The sequence below is a fragment of the Thunnus maccoyii genome, chromosome 14 (assembly GCF_910596095.1).
Source record: "Thunnus maccoyii chromosome 14, fThuMac1.1, whole genome shotgun sequence".
In the NCBI taxonomy this organism is placed as follows: Eukaryota; Metazoa; Chordata; class Actinopteri; order Scombriformes; family Scombridae; genus Thunnus; species Thunnus maccoyii.
Genome location: NC_056546.1, coordinates 7,917,745 through 7,939,814, shown reverse-complemented (window position 1 = coordinate 7,939,814; position 22,070 = coordinate 7,917,745). Strand labels below are relative to the sequence as shown.

The window sequence follows — 22,070 nt, the reverse complement described above, 5'->3', positions numbered from 1 at the left end:
GTATGTTTAATGAATAAGACTGGGGAAAGAGCCTCTTAATAGTTGCATTAATGCTCTTTTTTTGTCCTCCGTCCGTCTGTACGAATTGTGCATAATATCAAACATGACCTGATTCTTCCCCTATTTCCATAACGCCCCTCTGGATCTTGGTGGTATTTTGTCTCATTTTCATATCAGTCTATGTCTATGAATATGTGCTGAAATCTAGGGATACATTTCAAAGATGTCCTTCAAAGATGCTTTTAATGCAGACTTTGGCCACTTTAAAAGGTGTAAGTAATGTAAATGCATTTCAGACTTTTTCCACAACATTTTATCCTCGCAAAATCCAATTCTAGACGGCTTCTTTTTTCTACCCTGTGATGTTTAAAAGGATCATAATGATGATAACAATAACGTTAATGTTACCCGTGCCAACTTTACATTATATGTCTGAATACAGGGCCAAATGTATATGGACACAAGATTGTGCAGCCTGGCCGTAGGGATTTGCTCTCGTTTAGCCACATGAGCATTAGTGAGCTTAGCTGCTGGTGTTGGGTGATTAGGCCTGGCTCACAGTCAGCGTTACAGTGCATCCCAAAAGTGTTGCATTGAGGTCTGTGTAGGCCAGTCAAGTTCTTCCACACCAAACTCAAAACTTATTACTTTATGAATCCCTCTTTGTGCACTGGTGCAATGTCATATTGAAACAGAAGAGGGACTAAACTGCTGCCTCAAAGTTGTAAACACACTGTTGTCTAAGATACAATTGTATGCTGTAGCACTAAAAATAGAAAGGAGACATAAGTAAGTGGGCACTGCATCTACATACATTTGACCTTGAATATGTGCATAAAATATATTAACAAACTGTCCAACGGCAGGAACAGATACGTAACGTTGTCATGCCAGCGGGCATTAACAAAGCCCAGACGTGTTGTTTGCAATGCAGCTGGGTGTCTACTGTGTGTACTACGAGCACTTGAACCAGTACTTCTCTAAATTTAATCCATTATTAACTTTGATCTGGACCTTGCAGTGTCTTGGATCTACCAACTGACACCAAACACCAGCCCTACAGCCACCGATAGCCCGCCATGATTTATTTATCTCTAATTAGCTGCTTTTCATTCAAAATCATGAAACAATAGACCGGAATTGACATAACTCATCCCTGCATCTAGGCCAATGTTTAGTCTGGGATACCGAGGTCGATCTACCTCTCTGTATTTGATAGTGCCGCAATCCATTATTTACTAAAGATCAAGTTTTAAAGCAGGGCAGTTGAGCAGTTTTTTAATTAGATTTTTTAATGCTCTCTCTCTTTCAACCAGTCTGACAAAGGTGTCAGATTTGTGCAACTCAGAGTCAACTTTTCTTCTCATACTCATGCTATTAAGCAGACACCTCAAGAGATGATTATTTGGTGTTTCCAACCAGGCATCCCAGGTTGGTTAGTCTCAGTTTTTATTTGCCCTTCAAACATCCATAAGTGTCTATAGAGGGATTTAAATATCAAGTGATGAAGGACAGGACTCTGGACAGCACTTAAAGGGAAACTTTGCCGATTTTCAACCAGCCTGGTATCATTACAATGTGGGTAGTCTACGCAAATGAACAATGTTTAACTTCCCTCCATGTTGCCTGTACCCAGAGCTCCCCGCTCATTTGCTGGCAAGAGTCCACGGGATGAAGCAAAATGCAAGCAGACTTTGGAGATCTACATTAGACTATAAACTATATTTCCTCATTTTCAGTAGTGGTGCCTTCAAGGACAGTAAAATCTGGGTCTTCCAATAGGGACTTTAAAATACCCGTTTATTTGAGCACAATCTTGTCTTGCTCATCGTCATCCAAAATAAGTAAAAGAAACAGCGGCTAGCGTTAGAAACCAGTACGATATATCCAGACTCCATGAGGAAAAACATTTTGTAAATAAGTCTCAGTAAATATATATAATGCTGCTCATTTTGTCTTTGATAACCGGCTGGTCTCAAACACACCGTGAGTAGCTCACAGACATACGCAATGCATTCTGGATGTTGTAGGATTCCCCCTAATGAGCAGTATGAGGAATCTACAGCCTTTTTCTCAGTTTTCTCTAGTCATAGGACACAAATTGAAAAAATAATTGCACATTTATACTACATAGAGGTGACCTAGTTTTAAGAAATCATCATATTTACAGTGGTGAATTTTTCCTTTAAAACCCATGCAGGACCAGGTGCTCTTCCAACTCCCTTTAAATCTGAAAACAGTGATTATATCTGACAATCTCTTCTCATGTGAAGTCCAGCTTCTCCCAGGAATAAGAGTTACTTTCAGTGTTGTTAAATTCATTGGAATTGGCCCAAAACGTGGAATACCGTATTGCCATATTCATTTATAGTATGTACTGCTGCTTGACTGTCTATCCATACACCTATTTCTATGCATATACAAAAAATAGGTAGTTTCTCATTCTTTTAGCTCTGTTTAGGTATAAATATATTTGCTCTTGATTTTGTGTGACACTGAATACGCATTCATTCTCTCACTCATATCCCGATCCTTTATTTTCTCTGCTGGTTTGTAATCTGCATTTTTGTCTTTCATACAGTATCACCATGACAAAAAAAAAAGATCACCTAAAACTTTTAAAAAATGAAAACATAATATGACAAAAGTAACACCCGTGAGAGAGATGATGAGTATAGATAATGCGTGAAGCTGTTTTTCATGCTGTATACTTAAATAGTAAACCCTATCCTGCTAGAGAAAAATAAGTATTTTAATTGCCAAAAATTTGCAGTGTCTAATACCCTTGCAGCTGTTTTCCAGGACCAGACTTTATGACTCACTATATAAATATTTTATCTGCACCATAAATATAGCTCCAGTCTATGATGTTAGCTTTGGTCAAGTGCTTATTTTGGATCATCAAAAGAGCTACGGAGACTGAATTGGTTTTGGCTCATCTATCTTTTTCACTTTTCACCTCTCAGTCTCTGTTACTTTTCTTCAGCTGTATGAAGCGGGTGATACAACCAATTTTTATTGGCAATTCAAAGGGAAACACTCATAGCAACGATCAACAATGTGAAACAGATTATCTTTTTAAAAATGCACTGAGGTGTGTCCTCGGCACACAATGTGGCTATGCCATGAAAGTTGTAATTCTGGGCAACTTCTTAGCATCTAGATATGCTCTATGGACATTTTTTTGCTGTTAAAGTCATGTTCAATTGTGCAAACCATAGATATAAACTAATGTCTCTGGTCTTGATGAATGATTTGTAAAATCCAGTATTTTCCAGTGTTACTGTGTTTACTTTGGATGAGTAAGACTTGCAGAGGTCTGATGATAGTTAATTTATCTTTTTTGTCATTTTCAATTTTGCATCCCTTCCCATTACTTTGACTTTCTTCCAATGTGAATCCACCTCCAAAGGATTACTCTGCAGCTGTTGTAACTGTACATTCCTACTACATAAACCTAACACATGGACTACCCGGGTCTCTCATAATGGATGTCCTTATGTTTTATTTACCTGACGAGACTTTAATCAGCTCCCTGATTTCCTCTGTTGTTACACACCTTACCTTGAAACATTGCCTGTGTATATCCTCTCATCTGACACTGTCCACTGTGCTTGCCAGCCGGCTGCCAACAGGAGAGCTGGAGGTGGCAGACAGGGTTGGGGAGGATGTGTTTGTGTGTGTTTCTGCAAGTGTGTAAATGTGAGTGTTTTTGGATGGTGCTTTTGTGTAGTACTCATTTATACATTTGTGTGTTTGTGTGTTAATGTGTGTGACAGGTGCCAACTCCTATGTCAGGGGTGAGGTCACACCCTCCCTCCTCAGCCTAGGTGTCTGCAGAGGTTCATATCAACTCAGCAAGTGATAAGGTGAACACCTTTTACCCCTCAACACACACCCCTACCAACATGCGTACACACACCCAGCCCCCCAGATATCATTAGCCTTTACGCTAACAGCAGGCCCCAAGACAACTTGGAAAAATAAGGGGGTGTTATGAGCAATACTTGAGCGCACGTTTTTAGTGATGCATGCAAATGTAGTGAGCGTTGCGCATTTGCTGCTAGGATATCAGTAATGTCAACGAGGTTTAAATGCCAAGTTATGTGAGTTTATTCCCATTGGCAAAGATGTTTCAGAGGAATACATTTAGGTGATGTGTATCAGCTGCTTAGAATGAAATGTGTCACCACTTTAATTAATCAGCATTTATAACATCTAAGGCTGCAATCACACCGTTAGTGTGTGAGTGTGTGTTTGAGCAGTAGAAAAGTTTTATTTTTCTTCACTGTGTGTATAAGAGAACAAATCTTGTAAACAAAAGTGATATAAATTCATATAAAAGTACCTTTTTGCACAGTGTTTTGTCCTTCTCAGAGTTCAGAGATTTTGATAACTCAAAAGAAGAACTTGTGTCTTTGCTTTACTGACAGAATGAGTTACGAGTCACATAAAAAGTCACACTCAGTGAACAAAGCTCTTTGGTGTCAAGAGCCCAACAAATATAAAAAATAAAGAAAATTCCAAGGTGCTGCAATGGACTTATCTGTGATCTCTGAGGCTTTTACACCAGTTCAGAAAATATGAAGAGATGCGAGCATCAGTTCACACTCTAACTTTCCTTTCCAAGTATTAAGTGGACTGCTGACAATCAGATAGTTTAACTCACGTCAGCCTTTTGTGAACCTTTCCACAGTTCAGTTGGGAGAGAACAATCCTACATCTTTAGTCATCTTTGTGCAGTTTGGCTAAAAAACACATTGTTCATTTCTGCCTCAGCTGCTCCAATCCTGCTCAACGTGAGTGCAGTCACTAAGTCTCAACGTCTGGATCTCTCATATTTTACCCTTTTTCTTTTGTCGTCCCCAAAAAAGGTGCTACAATAGGTAATTTTAATCCTCTGCTGTGATCTACTCTTACACATATCCCAGTTGTAACGCCTTCTTTCTTTTCTTAATATAAACTCACTGAGCAAAGATATGTGTAAAACCCAAACACAACACTGGATTTGGCAAAGACATTTAAAGTGTGTCCCAGAAATCACACTCCATGTGGAGTATGGTTTATATATGATTTACACTAAAAGTTGTCATTTATATCATAAACAGTCAGGTGGAGAAGTGTATTTTTTAACGAGTTCCTGAACTCCACACACAGGCCACTGCACCATTCATGACCTAATTTGGGTATACGGGGCTGGCATTAAAAACTGTGAGCCTGTCACGTCCACTTCAAGTATCCATATCCTGATTTAAGTCTCATTCAGTTTAAGCTTTTATACATACACCACTGATGTCCTGTGATGGAGTAGCCCTGCTGCCATGAGTAAACCACTTAACAGAAACACCCCAACTGCAGATAAAGCGGTTCACCAGCAATAAAGTTTGCAGTATTTGACTGCTACTTTACTCCTGATTGAGCTTGGTTTAATGCAATGAAGGGTATAATGGTCCCAACACTGACTGTTATGTGTTTTGTTGACATCAGATGAAAGAAAACTTGAATTAATTCACATTTCCATCCACATGTTATGTGAATATTAGGAGTTGGATAATCAAGATAGAAGAAGAGGGCGCAACAAGATGATGTCATTAAAAGAGCATCAGTCAAACCTCAAACAATGAAAAACAATGTAGAAAGAATGATGGAAAAATGACGTTTATGTTAGTGTCATGTATTCATTTGAGGAGCATTACAGTCTCCTCTTCTCTCCGCACAGATCTAATGTTTTTGTCTGCTGCTATTTTTCATCTCCTCAGTGGACGTTAAAGTCACATGCTGCTCATGTGCATCATGAGTTGATTGCGAAGTCTGTTTCCATTGCACTTTGTCGCATTTTTATTGATATGACAACTTTTCCACCTCAGCCAAGTGTAAAAACTTTTTCGCAACATTTTTTGGCATTTCCACTCAGGTTTTTTTTTATGTACAAAATGAAAATATGAATAAAAACAGGTGAATGTAACGTGTCACTTAATACTTCACAAATGTTTTGCCTGTTTTATGTCAGGTCCACGGGGCCAAAAACCTCCTCTTAAATCTCAGGGGGGAAAAAAAATAACAAAGCAGTATGACTTGTGTTTGTCATTTATTACTTCCTGTTTTACATATTGGTTCGATCTCAGCTCTAATATATGTGATTTTAATGTGAAAATGCTATGTTAAAAGGTATTGTTAAAGTTCCCTGGTTGCCAATTACTTTTTGTATTTCACGTCTCATGTTTATATATTAGCCAAAACTCAGTTACTGAGTATGGGGGTGGTGACACTTGATGAATTTTTGGCAGTGACTCAGCTTTCTCTGAGTAGCTGTAGTGGACTTGGATTGTTTTGTTTTGCTCGCAGTACTGGATGTCATTAAGTGGTCAAAGTAAAGTGTTGAGACTGCTACAACTAGTCACAGCATTCATTCAGACTGCAACAAGGCACTGTTTATTGCTATTATCAATGTTAGGTCTAGTGATTAGAATTTATTTATTATTAATGGCAGTTATGTCTACAGTTTTGAGAGGAACCATAATTTGACTCAACTTTGTTTCTTGATTGTTACAATTGATTAAAAAATGGAAAAACAACCAGAAAAAAACCACTACGCGGATCATTTGGAATCCAGTGTTTTGCCGTTCTGTTTTCTTCTGTCTCCATTTTCACCTCCGTACGTCTCCTCTCAAACACTGAAACATCACATTCACACAACAGCTTGCTGTCTTGTTTCATGCGGAAATTACATGTCAAACAAAGCTGTGGCTTTTTTTAACCTGTTATCGGACTTATTTGTCTAACCTTCACATTTCTTGTGATGTTTTGGAAGTGAAAAAATAAAAAATAAAAAAAAATAAATGCACAAAGAACCTCATTATTGCGTTCTTGAGTATAGTTCCTATAATCAACCCATATATCAGCCTGTGTCTGTGTACAGGTTCAATTAAATATTTCTCATCAGAAGACAGAATACTCAGACTCTGAGCTCCAGCATATGTTTGATATTATTTTCTACAAATGTAATGCACACATGTGCAGGTGTATATTTAACATTTAATTTCAGTTTTGTCCATTGATCTGATATAGCTAGACTGTGTGTGTGTGTGTGTGCCCATGTCCATCTGTCTGCATGTGTGTGATAATTTATTTATATCAAGTACAAATGGTGCGTAATATCCATTTTACAAATGAAACAGGTGTCTAAAACCATTTCCAGTGTGTTCTCCAGGCGCCAAGGTCAATTTTTTAAAATTCCTTTTCTAACACTGGGGTCTCCTCTGGCTGTGCTGTCTGTTAAACCCTACAGTATTTATTTACACTGTCTTTCTCTCACACATTCCTTCCCAGTGAGCCAGGCCCTGGGCTGCCAGCGGAGGACATGAAGTCAAGCCAGGGAGCCAAGGCCACTGTCAGCTCTCAGTGGTTAGAATAACCCAGTAAAAGCTCCAGGGAACTGGGCTGGGACCGAACCAGCGCTGGCAAGGAGAGCAAGTGAGAGGTAGGACTGTAGATGAAGGAGATTTTTTTTTTTTTTAGGAGTGACTGAACCTAGGTTGAATGTGTGAAGACAAAAAGGATACAGGGCAATCAGAGATGTGCATGGGTTTAACATATATTCAAGTTGAGGTACTGGATGCTGTAGCCTATTTATGTCTGTCAGTGTGTAAAACTGTAAGTTGCATCCTTAATATATCCTTTTACTTTCCAGCAGAGTATGAAATATATAAGACACAGTATATAAGATAAGATTCACAACCCATGCACCCACTAAGCCATTTTCTTGTCATAACTTCCCTGCAGTTTGTTCTCCATTTTTGTGGTTTCAGTGTTGTGCAGAACTGTTTTATTATTTTTGGAAGCCTGTAACTTAAAATACAAATTGTCCTATTCTTGTAACCTTTAGTAGCACATTTACTTCATAAATTTTGATTTTATGAAGTAAAAGTTTGTAGGTTTGTAGTATTTCTATTTCAAACTATTAAGCATTTATGTGCAGCAGTTATATGGTACATTAATACTGCATGCTACATGTTGCCACTCTCAACCTTCCGCAAAACCACATTGTTTTCTTACAAAAAGCCGGTACTCTCCATTTACTGAGCTATATACACCATGTCATGTGCCACTGTGATCAGTACGGCTGTTTAAAAGGTGCGGAGTAAGATGACTGACCACACCCTCCGAATTTTCCACTTTACCCAACCATTTTGTATATGGCTCGCTGCACATAGCACTTTATATTCTTAAACAGTTTCTGCTTAGAATTTGCACATTATACTCCCACATGTACTGTATACATCGTATTACTGTGTTCCTACGGAGGCTATTTTTAGACATTCTTCTCCAAATCAAACACAGACACTGATAAACACATTTAAAATCACATCACTTGTTTCCAGTGAGTCAGGAATAAAAAAATCGACTGGAAACTAAATGAAAAAGGAACAAACTGGTCACTGCTGTGTTATCTGCTGCCTATGAGACTACAGTATAAAGCTTCTTCACTGATATAACTCCAGCAATAAAACATCACACATTATCTCAAATCTCTTTCCTCTTGCTCATTATTCTGAGTCTCGCTCGCCCCTCCTCCTCAGTGCCCCTGTCACAGTGTGTGCCTTTGACACGTGTGGAGGAAGGACACACTATCAGTTTTTCTAATTACTTATTGGTCATGATCAATTAGCAACATTTTAAGGCACTACGGTAACCTTGTATAAATACACTGGTGGAGTTCAACAGCCATCATGGTTGACAATTAAATTGGTCTGTCACTGCTGGGCCCTTCATTAATCTCAACTTGTCATTCTTGTTTATGCTGGTCATAGTGGCTGTGTGAAAGGAATCAGCTCCAGCGTATGTGTGCAGCGAGGAAGGGAGGTCAGATCAGACCAGTGATGTGAGAGAAGTTGGAAGTTGTGTGTATGCATGTGTCATACGCACACATGTGTGTTTATTTGCATGAATCTATACGTGTACATGTGCAGGAAGTGTATATTTTCTGTGTGTGTGCGTGGACGTGTGGTATCTGGAAATCTTTTTAATCGCAACTGTCATGTTGAAGCCAGTTGGCACCCTGAAGCGATTACCTCATGTGTCCTTGAGTATTTTCTAAATTGCTTGGAGATGTTTAGAGCCTCTCCAAATGACTTTCATAATCGTGCGGTAACGTGGCCATTTACACCATGTGAGAAAATTCCTGCTCACTTAAACCCGCCTTTACATCGATTGAATTAGACAGAAAAGCTATTGTATGTTGCATTTAGTTACAAATCCGTAATCCTCTTGCCATTTCCCCTTGGATTTCCCCGATTGTATAATTCCCTTAGTATACAAATTTAAGAGTTAAGTTAGGGCATAACTATCTAATTTAGTTTTGATTGTTGGTAATTTTATTGGCATTTTGGTTAAAGGAGCACTAATGGGATCTCTTACTGAGTGATGTAAGCACTGGGAAATGAGACGCGCACACACACACTGGTGGGAAACAATAGTTAGAACCGCATATACACAAACACACTCTTGTGCTGCTGACCTTTCACCCCTCTTCACTGTCTTCTGACCCTCCTGGTGTGACCCCCCTTTGGTAGGAGGGTGGGTTGGCATTGGTCACATACCCCGAACCCCCTCCCTCCTCCTCTCCCCCTCATTGTTTCTGGGTGAGTGTATCTGACTGGAGACGAACAAAGGAGCGTGTGGGCGCCTGTGGACGCAAGCTCGCCTTGGATCGTATTTACATATGAATGTCAACACCTATTTTGTAACTTTCCCCCTATATGCGGCTTTCAGCAGTGATATGATGAGTGTGTAGGTTTATAAGTGTGTGTGTGTGTGTGTGTGTGTGTGTGTGTGTGTGTGTGTTTGTGTGTGTGTGTGTGTGTGTGTGAGAGAGAGCGGGCAAACTTTTTGGCTTTTTAATTCAGAAGGAAGTGGTTCTAATGTGTTATTTGAGCCAACACTCTCTCTATTGATATATAGTATATGTTTTTGTAAAAAATGTCATTAATTGAATAGTTTAATTAATATTTTTTCCCTCATTAAGTGTATTTTCATTCTGTCTTGACCCGTCGATGCCTCTGAAGGAGAATAGATGTGAGGTAAACAAGGCAATTAGTTTGTAATGATCCTTTCAACCCCATTGTCAGATTTTGGCTGTATTATGGTGGTGATTACAGTAATCAGTTGTTTTTACTCCATATAACTGATTATGCTTTTTAAAAATTATTCTGAGCCCAAATCTGAGAGATTCACTTAAATTCCCCACGTTTTGAACATACCATTTAAAGTTTGAGGTATAAATTTAATTGATTTCAAAATGTAAGTCATACATGTGAGTATATCCTGTGTATATGGCTGAACATACTACTCGATTTAAATGAAATGATTGAAAAAGTCTATTTAGTCTAACTAGTTAGTTAGTTTACTGAGTTAAATATAACAATGCAAACATGTAAAACAACTTAACATGAACATGTAAAAACATCAGGTCCAAATAATTTTCTATAAAACGATAATACATTTCTATCAACACATAATAAAGAAGTAATTGTTAAAGCAATGAAAAAAAAGAAATGCATACCCAAATAGAGGTAAATGGATGTTGTTGTTTTGTTTTTTTTTAATTCGAAAGACCACAAGGACCAAAAAAGGCTTGAGTGTATATATATATATAGCTATAAATGAAATGATATAATTGAATAGACAATAGCAATATCAAGCACAGTTATTACTTTATAATCCTTTGTCCTTAATTGCTGCCAAGAACAGACCAGCCATGGTAATGAATTGAGAACATTTGCACATGGCATTTTTTTCTATATTCTTAGCAGACTGTTAGTGTCAGCCATCGAGTCATGTTCCTTTGATTGTGTGTGTGTGTTCCTACATGTCCACACACACACACACATACACACACATTAAGCCATAATTAGCAGGGTGTCCATGCTTGAGTGCTTGTGTGTTGAGCAGTGGAGTGGACAGTGAGGAGGAGGAGGGTCATGCTAATGCGGACAGACTCGTCACAACCGTGGGTGACTGGCATGTGGACCCAGAGGATGGAGACACTCCTCACTAATTAGGAATCCCTAAAATGAAGTGTTGTGTCTGTGTGTGTGTGTGTTTATGGTAATGTGTCTGCGTGACTGCAGAGTGATCTGACAGTTTGTTGGCGGGTTTACTTGCACAGATCCAAAGGAAGAATCCATCCTCGCATCTTCTTTGTCTTTCCGGTATTTTCATTCTCTAATGTCCGATACATCCTGGGGGTGTTTTTCTAGTGGACTATGCCCAAGAGACTTTTTTTCCCATGAGTCTCAGGAGGAAAGTTTTCTTATTTTATGCACAAATCCAACCTTCATTTGACAGACTTGACGGTTATTTTATCAGTGGACACACAGCATTACTCAGTTATAATTTCTGTCTGTTCACACAACAACACTGCATACAAAAATATCAAATTTTCTTCTGACAACAATCAGGATGTCCTATGCAAACGTTGGGTACATTGGACAGCGAGTAAACAGTGGCATGGTGACCCTTTCACAGCAGGTGTGAGGAAATGAGGGTCCGTAGTGACCCTACAGCCAAATCAGCTCTCCGGTTGTCTGGTGAGCACCTGGCCTGACTCTTACCAGGGCCCTAACCCTACCTTTAACCATCTATAACTGGAAGAACTTGACTGGTAAAACTCGCGTGATGGCATAAACTTGTTTCATTCAGATTTTATGTATTCATTATTACCAGAACAAGAATTCTTTCTGTCAATAAAAAGTACAAGTCCTTCTGTTGTGGTCGCAGTGCATTCTGGTGGTGTATAGAGTACTCGTCTCATCTTCTGCAGGTGGTTCAAAATGATGAATCTGTGATGCCCATGCTCTTTGATTCTGGGAGAATGGAAAAAACAACCTTTATTGTTGATCTTTTACATAACTGCAATAAAAACTCAGTTGTAGCTGCTGGAAATATTTCAACTGACATTAAAAATGAACAAATTTGGCCTGTTATCCACAGAAACCTACTGTGAGAAAACCTCTTCATTAAACATCAAAATAGGCTCATAATGAAAGCTACATTGACAACAGCTTAATTTTTATAGTCTTAAAATTTCTTGGGTACATTATACCTTTTATGAGATTTACCGGTCTCCATGCTTAAATGTATAAAACCTTCATGATACTGCAACTCACTGTGCACAAAAACAACCAAATCAGACAAGGGTTTTGTATTCTGTTATATTGTAATATGTTTACGTGTGAAGTCATGCAAAAAAGACGGTCATAGTTTTTGTATGTGTACACTGTCATTCCTGGGCTCCATCCCAACTGCAGACAGATCCTCGTCAGGGTCACTGGATGGTAATTCGAGGGAGGTGGCTGTGATTAAAATTTATATTTTACACCCCCCATCACATCTGCATAGCCACAAGACAGGCCTGCAGCTCTGTGTCTGGGCTGCTGGTGTGGCTGTGTATGTGAAGGGTGGGATGCATGAACACTACTCACACTTCAGTGCATGTCTGAACACACTAAAACACATATACATATATGTGCCTACTAATAACACACACACACACACACACACACAGTCACCCTGTGCCTTCCTCCTCTTTTTGGTTCCAGCTGAGTGAGACCAGGCCCGCGTCATTTCACCTCAGGGTGCCTGCCGGGGTCAGAGGTCAGGTGTAATGGCCCAGTGCATCTCGGAGCACAGTGAGTCTACTCCAGGAGCTGACACACTCCGCTACCCCTTCTTCCCCACCTCCAAGCCTTTTTATCAAAGCCAATAGACAGACAACGAGTGTGTATGTGTGAGCGAACGTAAGCCAGTGTGTTGTTAAAGTTAAAGATCACATTCAAAGTATCACGTTGCCAAACCAGCCCAGGACCCACTGCTGAAAATCTACTGTGTATTCAATTAGTCAGCTCAGCTTAGAGAAAGTTTAACTCAACTTAAATTAGAGTACTTCTAATAAAAACTTAATGTTTCTAATGAAGTGGCAGTAGTTTAACCTGTTTTCTCTAAGAAACATACAGCACAGTGATGCTGTGATGATTGAACCATAAAACTATTGAAATTGTGCCAAATAAGCACAATTAAGAAAAAAATGACAGTGTTCACGTCTCATACAGTATGTAGATAGATAGTAAGATAAGTAAGAAACACTTTAACTGAGTTATTTTATTCCTTAAAGGTGCAGTACGTAGAATTTAGTGGTATTTAGCAGAATGGACTGGGCAGAAATGGAATATAATGTTCATAAGTTTGTTTTAATTAGTGTATAATCCCATGAAAATAAGAATTATTGTTTTTTTCGTTACCTTAGTATGAGCCCTTTACATCTGCATAGGGAGTGGGTCCTCTTCCATGGAGGCCACCATGTTGTACAGCCATAATTCTACAGTAGCCCAGGATGGACAAACCAAACAGAGAGGGCCTTTTGCATTTTTCGCAGCCACCGTAGTTTCTCCTACATGCTTGGAAGGGGGGGGGGGCTATTCTGCAACCTCACCGCTAGATGCCACTAAATTCTTCGCATTGGACCTTTAAGTTCATGATTGGAATAAGCAGAACTTCCTTTGCAGAGAAGGGTCACTCGTCAATCTATATTGTACGAATAAAGTTGTGTTATAAAACAACTTCTGAAGAGTAATTTATCTCTCCCATTTAAACCATCTAGATCAGTCTCATTGACTCTAGAGCTACTTCACGAGCTCATCGTGAAATCAGACATGTTCAAGTTTTATCCAAAGTGACGCTCGTGATTGTAAACTTGAACAAGCTTGACATGCATCTGCCATTATTGTTTCTCACAGTAAGTTTTTTTAGGTATTTCACGATGATGTTTCTAGGCTGACAATGAGTGAACCAGTAGGAAGTTGGCGTTGTATGTTTAAAGCAGGATACAAACACTGACCGGCAGCATTAACAAGACAAATTTCCAATGATAGTGATAGAACTTCATGCAGTATAGTTTAATGTGTTATTTGCATTTGCTTAGTAATTTATTACTGTGTGTGTGCTTTTTATGAAAGTGGGTGTTATTACATTGCGGTTGATGGTGGCAGTTAAAGAGTAGGGAAACTGTCAGTGTTAAGATGAAGAGGGAATGAATAATGACCTCTGTAAGATCATGAATTATGGTTTGATAGAACATTGGTTTAGCTTCCTCTTTAGTTTTACACAAGGTCATGTCAGTATTATTTTAAATATATGATACCCCTAGAAATTTTCCAGTGTTGTTGAGATGTAGGAAAAATTAGAAACTAAATGTACTGGGATAATCTAAACAAGTGTGTGGGATTGATTTTTCTTTTTCTATTAAACCTTTCTATAGATAAAGAAATACAATAGATAACACACAAATTTATTAAACTCTATTTACTGTTGCACCTCACACATTGTTGGTATGTCAGATTTTAATAAACAGCATAATTGATGATTGTAACAATTAAAGTTTAAAGTCATACTAAGAAGTAAAACTTAAACCTAGATGGTATTATTCCACTTTGTGTAATGAAATGAAGCTGTTAATAAAAGTAACAGCAGGCCGATAGATGAGACCTACACTGACACAGGAGGGCTGTTCTGTGATAAAAATGTCCCAATTATAATTTAGAGAATAATGATTTTTGTATCAAAGCCATCATCTTTCATTCAGGACACCTTAAGAACTTTCACTACATTCAGTTCAGTTGTTCTGGGGTTTTTAGTGTTTTTCAGTTATTTTGTTCCTTGTTTCACTGTGATTGAGATGTTTAATTTTCACTGAGACTGACATGTTAGGCTGATGTTATGATTTTAAAGATATATGTTAATTACTGAATGGTAAGGTAAAGCTTTATGAATCCATTGTTTGAAGTAACTATCAGGTAGAGGTTGGATTTTACACATTTTTCCTGTAAACGTTAATTGTAACCGGTGTGAACCGCAACAACTTTTTTGGTACATGGGGACATTCAGTCAATAGTTTGGACACACTTTCTCATTCAACAGACAAACTTTTGACTGGTGCTGTACAATCCTAGTGAACATTTCTTCAAATTGATTTGTTCAGTTTAATGTACCGTAGCATTGAATTCTTTCAATTTACTACTTGTTTCAAAAGAAATTAAAAAAAGTATTAGAAGTATTAGCTGTAGCAGTAGCAAATGTTTTGGGCTTAAAAATGGTTTAATTTAAAGATGGTTAAAATTGATACAAAATATCAGTTATTGGCGACTTCAATACAAATACTGGATGTTGGTCAGTTAAAACCTCAGACACTGATTTAATTCAGTGATACTGATATACTGATACATTTTATGGAGTGTCTTTCTTCTGTATTGTGTGTTGTTAGTATGTAGAGTAAAAGTAAAATCTACAGCTGTGCAGAGGTCACATCTTTTTTTTCGCAAAACTCAGTCCAGAACAAAAGTATTTGTCAGTAGTTGGTTTCATCAAAGAACATCAAAATCTTTCCCTCATGAAAAACTGAAGTATATTCTCATGACACATTTTGATTGTTCTGGCGCCATTATGGTGACACATTTCAAGGGTACTGCATTTCCCCGAACCCCCTGGTTAGTTCAATAATGGAAGTCAGTGGAGAGTGAGGCAGACAAACGGTCTATGTAGGCCTCACATCCTTAAGACCAAGGATTAGTGTGTGTGTGTGTGTGTACATGTGTGTTTTTGGTGTGTGTGAGGTAGCTAGCTAGCTAAGTGACGCAGTGATGTCATAGTCCCTGTGTTTTCACATGGGAACCTGATAGCTCTGAACAATCCAAGGCAAGCAATTTTTGGCTCAAGCGCACTTGACATAACAGAGAGATAATTGTAGACTTTGTGTCCGCGGAACCTCCAGAGATCCAGAGGATCAAACCCTCTAGGATTTCGGACACTTTGATGACGCGTTAATGCCTGGAAAAACATTTACCACCTCAGAGATCACAGATGGAATAATGCAAATGTAATGCAGTTCAAGTTAAATGCCCTCTGATATCAGGAGATGATGTAAAGTTTAGATTTAGTCTTCAGATATTTTGTCTTAACCGTTGCCAGGGTGTTGAAAATCAAATACATTCATATTGTATTCCACTTTCACACCTTTGATCCAGAGAGTTGCCATTATAAATGACATTATGAATTATTTTGTGTAATTTAGTAATGGGAACTTCAATGTACAGTGACTAACGCTGGTGGGGTCAAGTTGAGCCCCTTCATTATAATTAAATGTGGACGACTGGAGTCTTTAGCTGACTCTCTGAACAGAAGTTGACATTAATGTAACAGTAAAGAAGATTGTATTGACTGTACTTTAGCCATGGAGATTTATTTCACGTTTATTTTTTGGGGGGGGAAATGTTAAAACACACATGCTATTCTTCAGCAGTTGCACATGTTCACACTAGGCAGCTGGCTAGTATACCGTAGTGGTGCATACCTCACAAATTCTGCACTCTTGAACTCTCACGATGCTACATTTTAGACTGTATGTAGCCTCCAAGACTCTAAACTTCATCTCGGTAACTTTGTGATAATTCACAAATTAAGAAATGTGAATACGTTTGCAGTTGGAGTTGTGATGATTTTGGACCACTTTACCCTCAATGCATAATATTTTCCATCATTTACCCGGGCTTCATGCATGAATACATTGGCTCTTGATGTACAACAGTTAAAACTGTCTTTAGGGATATAATCAAATTAACTAGAAGAATGCTTACCTACTAAAAAAGTTATGAGTGTGATGTACTGTACCATTGCTTTTTAAAGTTTCTGTCTCAACGTGTAACACACAACTGTTTCCAACTCACATTCTTTATTATTTAGATATGTATCACCAGATAATGAGATCTTACAGTATGTCCAAATTGGAATTCTACCTTTCAGACTGAGCAAAAAGGTTTTTGTGTTGTGTTGAGTGTTATCGATATTAACAAATAAATCATTAAATCTGAAGTCACTGCTTCAAAGCTAATGTAATCAGGATTTAGTAAATAAATAAATAAAAACAACAAAAACCAAAGGATATAAAGAACTAGATAAACAAGTAGCCGAGAGCAGCCATTTCTTCCTTGATGACTGATAAGAAAGACACAAACTCATCAGTTTGCTCGGTCAAACATATAAGCTCTTGGTTGTTGCCACATAGTTTCACGGCATTTACGGCAAAAATACATGCAAAAGACAGCCGTTTTTGTCTTTTCTCTTTTTGTATGCTTGTGTTGACAAAGAACTTTGGAAACTATGGTTTAATACAGTACACTGTGTGTGCCTCGGTTACCCTCAAAACTGCCAAACATCTTCTGAGTCTGAGTCCATTCAATAAATATTTATAATTGTGACAAAGCATTCTTAACCTTTTCATGCTTCTACAATTTGCCCTTGAGACACATGCCGGGAGAAAAAAAACGAAGACTTTTACAAGAAGGATAAGAAATATTTTTTAAGAAGCAGGTTGCCTTGAAGCGAAGCAGAAATACCTTCTGGGTTGTAAAATATCTTTGAAAAGTGTGAGAATGAGAGATGCGTGATTTTAAAGCTATGTTTAAAATTTAACAGTTTTCTTTATATTGCTTGACACCTGGCATTAATGACAAGCTTTGGCAGGTACCTTTTATTCTAGGACTTTCCATAAACATGATCATCAACATTTAGCCACTGTGTGTGAGTGAACATCAATATTCAGCCACCAGGTGTATTTGTTATCTTTAGCGGAAATGTCTTGTCAATTTATCTGATCTGTGTTTATAATGACTGAGGTAATAAAGAAGCATTCAGAAATGGCAAGAAGAGATAACATATTGGAACTTGTCTTGATGACAATAAGGAAAACTTGACTTCAAAGTATTGACAAGACATTATGCACAGTGTTGTGACATATATTGTGGATATCTCTAATAATAACAAACTGCAGCAGAACTGCAATACAGCTGTAGAGCTGTCTTCCTGTATCATCAGAAATTCTGTAAACAGATTTATCCCAGAATTCCACTCTTTTCCCTCCATCACACTGACATGTTCATGGTTTGGCATGCTTGTCAGTCCTGTTTGACTGTGTTTTGATCATGCAGCTTATAATGAGGATGTAAGATCATGCAGCCTATAGCCAAGAGATGTTTTCGTTTATTGCCTGGAGTGTTGCAGTGATGCTTGTACTAATGTAATTATTAGTAGCAGTTGTCATGGTACAGTAGTAACACCGGTAATAGTAATATAAATAGAGGTTGTAATATCTGCAGAAGTATGCATAAATTGTATCAGTAGTGGAGTAAAGTGAGGCATTAATGGCAGGCATAATGGTGGTGGGGGTCAAAGCATTTGTTGTAGTATTTCTACAAGTAGTGGTAGTATTGATGTTTGTTGTAGTAATTGGGGTGACACTATTGAAAATGTCATTTTACTTATCTTTAATCCTCTGTAATACTTTTTGAGTGAGCATGAAAATTCTCAGAATCAGCATGTTTGAAGAGAATAATGTCAATTCAAAGTCCACTTGCTAGCGTTTTCAAACTGTTTCAACTGATTTTATGGTCTCAACCATTACATTCACTGATGAAGACCATGAGATGGGGTTGAAAGGTCTGGAATAAACAAGTAATCCAAATTAAACGACCAAATAAGTTGTTTGACCATGTGACTCCAGAACGACACATAAGAACATTTTTTAATCTGTGCCCCTGTCGGTAGTAATCTTAAAGACGTTGTTTGTCTGTGCTTTCCAAAACTGTTATAAATCACTGTTATAACATAATGATGTTTTATGATGTGACAACGCTGTGGTTAAGGTCTGGTTAGGTTTATACACAAAATCACTTGATTAGGTTTAGGGAAAGATCATGGTTTGGGTTCAAATGATCACTTTGTTAAGGTTAGAGAAACATGGTGAGGGTTAAAGTTACTTCTTCCTTAAAGTTAGGTGACCTTTGCCATCATGGCTAAGATAATAACCAAGGGGGTTAAGGTTAGAGGAATGAGGAAAATAATCAACATATTGTGTATATGTACTTCAGCTGAACTGCTCCAGGCCATAATTACTACGACCACTAGATGGCATCTGTCACTTAAACGCAACAATAGGTCATTTTTTCCCTACTGACATTACGACATATTGTGTCATTTTTCTTGAGAGATCAGTATCAGTAGTAAGAGTAAGTAGACCTCGAGTAATGATAATTTTGTCAAACATTTGATAAAATTGTTTAACTTTCATTTAAAGGACCAGATTTAGTGGCACCTAGTGGTGACGTTGCAGATTGAAATCAAATCAATAATCCCCACCCCCCAAGCGAAAATGCGACAGGCCCTCTCTAGAGCCAGAGCGTGGTTTGTCCCTTTTGGGCTACTGTAGAAACATGCCGGTGCAACATGGCAGCCTCCGTGGAAGGGGACCCAATGCTAAGCTAACGAAAATACACTACTTATATTCAGGTGTTTATGCACTAATTAAAACATACTTGTACATACCTACATGAATATTATATTCAAGTCCATTCCACTAGATGCCACTAAATCTTACACACTGGACTTTTAAATAATGGACATTTAATTGTATTGAATTCAGTTGAATTGTAGTTACAATTGTAGTGTTTGTTGCACTAATATTAGTATCTGTACTGCAGTAGTGGTATGTCTGCTGTAGTTGTAGTGTCAATAAAACTGTTTCTTATTGTTGTATAGTTATTGTATGTGTGTGTATGATCTTGGTCATGTTTCTGTAGGTGTGTAAATGTGATATCTATTACCGTCTTTTATGTAAGCTGTGAATATGTGCTGTTGTTATTTATTCCAGCAGCCATATCATGTCTGTCTCATGCTATCTGTCCACGTAGGAGTTCAGGCTGTTCACTCTAAATTTATGACTCTGGGGTCTAACTGGGTATATTTACAGTCTCATGACCTGAAAATGACACCCGCTGGGCTGAACGAGGAGGGGAGAGAGGGGTAGAGAGGTTCACAGACTGTAACACACACACATCAAATGTTTTGGCTGATACAGTCACAGATGGGAATACACATCTACTTTGATAACAAAGATGTTTGTTAAAAAATAGTTCGCCATGAACTCGCAAAAACATGCACATCACATGTTGTGTTTTTCGTCATTTATACTCCATTTCCCATCCATTTTTGCACTAGTTATCTGTTTTTTGGATGTCTTTTATACTTCTTGACTTTTCCTCTCACTTTCCTACATGGACGGCAGCAGATTGCAAAGCTTTTTATCAGCAACTTATCTTGATAAAGTTGCAATTTTCAATGTATTTATTATTTTTTTAATAGAGTAGGCAAAGCAACTGTGATTGTTCTTTGTGATTTGACAAAAGATATTCTGGGAAATGTAGGATATACACTAATTGTAGTATACTTAGACAAAGCAATGCTGAGGAAAGTGGCTACTAAAAATGCAAATTACAACACTTTAAACACATCAACAAAATGACTCCTGGAGTTCAGACAAACATCATAGATTGAGTGGGGAGGTGGGTAAGAAAATGGCTGAGTGTTAAATAAGGTGACAGCTGCTTGTTTACAGATCCCAGCACCTCGGGGTGATGGCGGCATGGATTGACACCTCAGCTTCAGACTGTCACAGGCCCGTTTCCAGAGAGGCAAATGGTGCTTGGCAATAAGTACAGTTCACACGGGTTTGATTAAACCGCTGGTGATAGTTTGTACCTTCACAGTGTTGTGCTAAAAAGGTTGAGAGGTTGTGTGTTTGTATGATTTACATGTCTGTGTGAAACCTTACCAGGATAAATATCACAGTCTCTTTCTCTCTCTCACTTTACACCCGACTCTCTCTTTCGCTCCATTTCTCTTTTTCTATCTCCACTGCCATGACTTGACTTTAATACTCCTCTTTTATCAACGACTTCTATCCCTTTTTCTCCTTTTGCTTCTAAATTTGTTTCTTTCTGTCAGTACCTTTCTGCACCTTTCTTTGTCTTGTACCCTTCAAATTAAATCAATAGATTTGGGGAGTTATGCTTATTCGCTTTGTTTCAAAGAGTGAGATCAGAAAATAGATATCAATCTCAAGTGTATACGTTAAGTACGGAGCTGGAGTCGTCAGGGACTCGTTAACCTAGCTTAGCATAAAGATTCCAGTCTTTATGCCAAAGGAAAACAGATCTCCGAAGTTCAAAAACTCACCCACCGACACGTATCTCGTTTGTTAACGCCATACAATTTGTGGTTTCACAGGGAATAACCTGGTGGAACTATTTCTCGGCGAACAGCAGCTGGGTGTAGCGACTCTGTGCAGCATCCTGAAGTCTTATTATCACAGTCCAAATCTTGTTTCCAAGAAATTATGCTTATATACTAATTAGGTTGAGCAGTTACAGTAGATTTTGGTGATAAATGCAGGAGACCAGGGTCATGTGTGTGGTTAGATTTAGACAACAAAAACACTTTAAGGTTAGAGGAAGGTCGTGGTTTTGTTTACATGTTTTAAAAATAAACCCGTCCTATCAAGTCCCTTTTGACTTTTTCAATATTTAACTATGACCATGATCTTTCCCTAACCTTATCCAAGTGCTTAACATAAACACAGTGAGTGCCTAACACATTTTTATTTACATTTAACCCTTATTTATACTGGCTTTTACAGCAATGCCCTGATTACAGTTAAATCAAATCAAAAGGAAAGTAACAAGGATGGACAAACACATGAATAAAACAGAAATTGGAGGATATAACCATAGAAAGTTTAATCTATGAACATGTTTTTTTTATTGCAAGAGTGGATATCATAAGAAAACAAATAAAATAAGTTGTCAGAGGACATTTAGAAGATATGTTCAGTATCAACATTTCCTTATTAGAAATATGGAATCTGGACAGCATTATGTTTCTAACAAAATAGGTTAACTGTTGCAGATTTGTTATACATGAATTAAATTCTAGCAGACAGGGTTACACAGTGAGTTTGCCAGACTTTGTATCTTTATGCCTGCACGGACCAAATCAAAAACCTGTGCTGACCGACTGTGTTTGGCAACCTGTGATACATCAATAGTTAACTGTTAAACGAATGAGTTACAGCATAATAATTTTTCCTGACCCCGGTTTCATACTCTGCACATATATAAGATTGATATCTT

General features: G+C 38.0%; 1 long non-coding RNA gene across 3 annotated transcripts in view; it reads left to right on the top strand.

The window, feature by feature from the left end:
- The window catches only part of LOC121912205, a 66,811-nt gene that overhangs the window by 3,722 nt on the left and 41,019 nt on the right, over positions 1–22,070 (top strand). For all 3 annotated transcript variants that reach the window (XR_006100027.1, XR_006100028.1, XR_006100026.1), the window contains 2 exons: positions 3,780–3,869; positions 7,330–7,480. This is a non-coding gene — a long non-coding RNA (uncharacterized LOC121912205). The remainder of the gene's footprint in view (positions 1–3,779; positions 3,870–7,329; positions 7,481–22,070) is intronic.